The sequence below is a fragment of the Seriola lalandi genome, unplaced genomic scaffold (genome assembly GCF_002814215.2).
Source record: "Seriola lalandi dorsalis isolate HSWRI2012SDOR001 ecotype SW California unplaced genomic scaffold, Sedor1 jcf7180001973602, whole genome shotgun sequence".
Classification (NCBI taxonomy): domain Eukaryota; kingdom Metazoa; phylum Chordata; class Actinopteri; order Carangiformes; family Carangidae; genus Seriola; species Seriola lalandi.
Window position 1 is genome coordinate 1 of NW_019444268.1, and position 2,584 is coordinate 2,584.

Sequence of the window (2,584 nt, forward strand, 5' to 3'; positions counted from 1 at the left end):
CATCAGGAACCGACCTGTCCAGCACTTTGGCGTCTTGGAGGAGACAGTGCGTCCGAACAAGATGGCGTAGCACAGGTTCAGAGCCGACGAGTATGAGAACACCCTTATCCTGTTGCGACCATGAGGCGTCATGCCAAACGGACTATTCCACTCGTACAATGTGAGGAATAGCGCTGTGATGTGCAGCGCCAGGAAGATGCCCACCCACATGGACCAATGCAGGGGCCACATGAAGGCTCCGATGGGGGCCGCCGTGTCCTTACTTCGCACCAGGATGCCCAGGCTGGTGGAGAAGAAGGGCGAGGTGAAGTCGATCACCTGACTCCGAGCTGAGTTGATGCTGAAGGAGGTGACAGCCATCTCCGCTAGTCCATTCAGAAGATCCCCCACCAGCCCAGTCCAGCGCCCCCCCTTCCACGCACCGTACTTCCCATCTCCAACAATGTAAAGGTCATACTCAAAGCCGAGGTCCTCAGCCAGCTTCTCCAGCAGGTCAATGCAGTATCCATAGCAACACTTGCTGTACTGGGCAGGCAGGAAGCTGCCGTTCCCAGCTGCCACCTCCCTGAAGAACCTCTCCAACGTCTCTGAGTTGTTGGTCCCAGCATCCAGGCAGAACTGACCAGCAGGGCAACTGCCTTCTTCGTCCACGTCCCGCGTGAACACAAAAGGATGTTCCACTAGAGTCACCACCCGGACTCGACTCCCTGCCACCGGCATTCCTGCCCTCCAGCGGCCCCTGGTCCTCCCACCTGTCCCCTCTGTCCTGTGCCGATGTTTGGGTCCCTGCCAGACCCCCTGGTCTTCCACCTGCAGCTGACCCCCCTCCCAGCTGCCAACCGTCACCCAGGTGGGTTGACCAAGAGCATCCCGCCGCAGGCTCCAGATGTGAAACCGCTTTGAGGTGAGGACCTGAGACTGGTTCTGGTGGACTCGGACCGGACCCGTCAGACCAGAGAAAGATGTGTTGAACAGAAACCTGCAGGAACAGAAAACACAACAGGTATAACACAGACCGGCTGGAGACAGAGCCTCGGGGTGGAGGTGTTGCTTCATTGGTTGATCAGTGCAAAACATTGTGCGTTTTCACATCGCAGAGAACAAAACTGATATACAAAAAAGTTTTCATTTGGTAATAATGGCAGCATAAATAAATCATGATAAAGTTTTTATAGAAGAACCCCTAATTCTGAGAATTTAATTTCTTTATGAAATTCTATGTTTATTAAAATTTCTCGAAAACGGTAAACATATCATATGGAGAGATCAGACCTAGGCTGCTTTACCTTAAACCTTATACTCTGCCCCTGAACACAACGTACACTATGTATCTAATATTTCCCATGAATGACCTCAGCCTCACTGAATATAGACACTTGAAGGCGATTCGTCCCATTTTTTTGGTGTTAACAGGACAGAGACAAGAAACTTGGACTCCTTTTCACATTAAAACTAGTCTGTCAAAAACGGATGACCCCTTCTCTCTGGTCTTCAGAGTTTATACTGTTTTCTGAGGACCTGAGATCTGCTCAGACACTTATTTCTTTTAAAGGTTGTATTAAAAAATCCCATTGCAACAATGTGTAATATTTCCTTTATATGTGAATAATCTAGATATGAGTTGATGTAGATGGTGTCAAGTGTCAAATGCATATGCACATAAATACTGGAAGGTGGAGTGAAATGACTTTACTGATGAAAGAACTGCCCAAAATTTACAGGCTTGTCAAACAAAAATTCTAAAGTAGGCAAAACTGGTAGAAATGAAGGCAAAGGAGGAAAAATCAGGAAATCCAAAAAAAGGGAGCACGAGAGTGAGGGACGCAAGGAAACATTGAAAATGTTCCACAGAGAAAAACAGATAAACTGACAAAGAAAAAGGGGAGTGCAGAGACTAGACAGACAAAAGGCAGGCATGGTGATTGAACACAGGTGACACATTATGGTGGGCCAGACAATCACAAAGGAGGGAGACAGGACAAAGACAGGCAGTAAAATAACCCCAAGACACACAAGGAGAGTTATACAAAATAAAACAGGAAATGAAACAAATGTCCAACAGATCAAACATAAATTGTCCGTCATGGCAAACGATGACAGGCGGTGATGTCTCCTGGTCACTGCACACATACTTCAGTCTCTGTTTCCTGTTTGGAATCATCCTCACAAACTTCTACAGCTGCACTGTTTCCTCTGGAGGATCTCTCGAGCTCAGAGAGACCATCAGAGTCTGGGTCTGATGTCTCAGCTAGTCCAGGTCCAGCTCTAGATTTCTAGACTTCCTCATGTCAGAATGATGGAGGACACTAAGCTCTGCAGTCAGTATGTTCCTCCTTATGGTTTTGTTTTTCTTTTTTCTTCTCCATGTAAAGCACATTGTTTTCCCGTGTAGGAAAAGTATTTTATAAATAAAGCTTGTTGTGTGTCTGCTGAGGCTTTACAGTCAATAACGATCAGATAATCTTAGTTTTTCTAACACACAGATCATCTGTATTAATTAGTGTGATATAAGGTATTTGAGCACAATCATTTATTAAGCAGCCTTTTTTAAATTTAGACTAAAAGGTTTGTCAGATTTGAAATG

The 2,584-nt window shown here is 46.2% G+C and overlaps 1 pseudogene; it reads right to left on the minus strand.

Annotated features, from left to right (window-relative positions):
* Positions 1 to 3: 3 nt before the first annotated feature.
* LOC111652437 (glutamate receptor ionotropic, NMDA 3A pseudogene) lies at positions 4 to 979 on the minus strand (annotated as a pseudogene).
* Between the last annotated feature and the right edge of the window lie 1,605 nt (positions 980 to 2,584).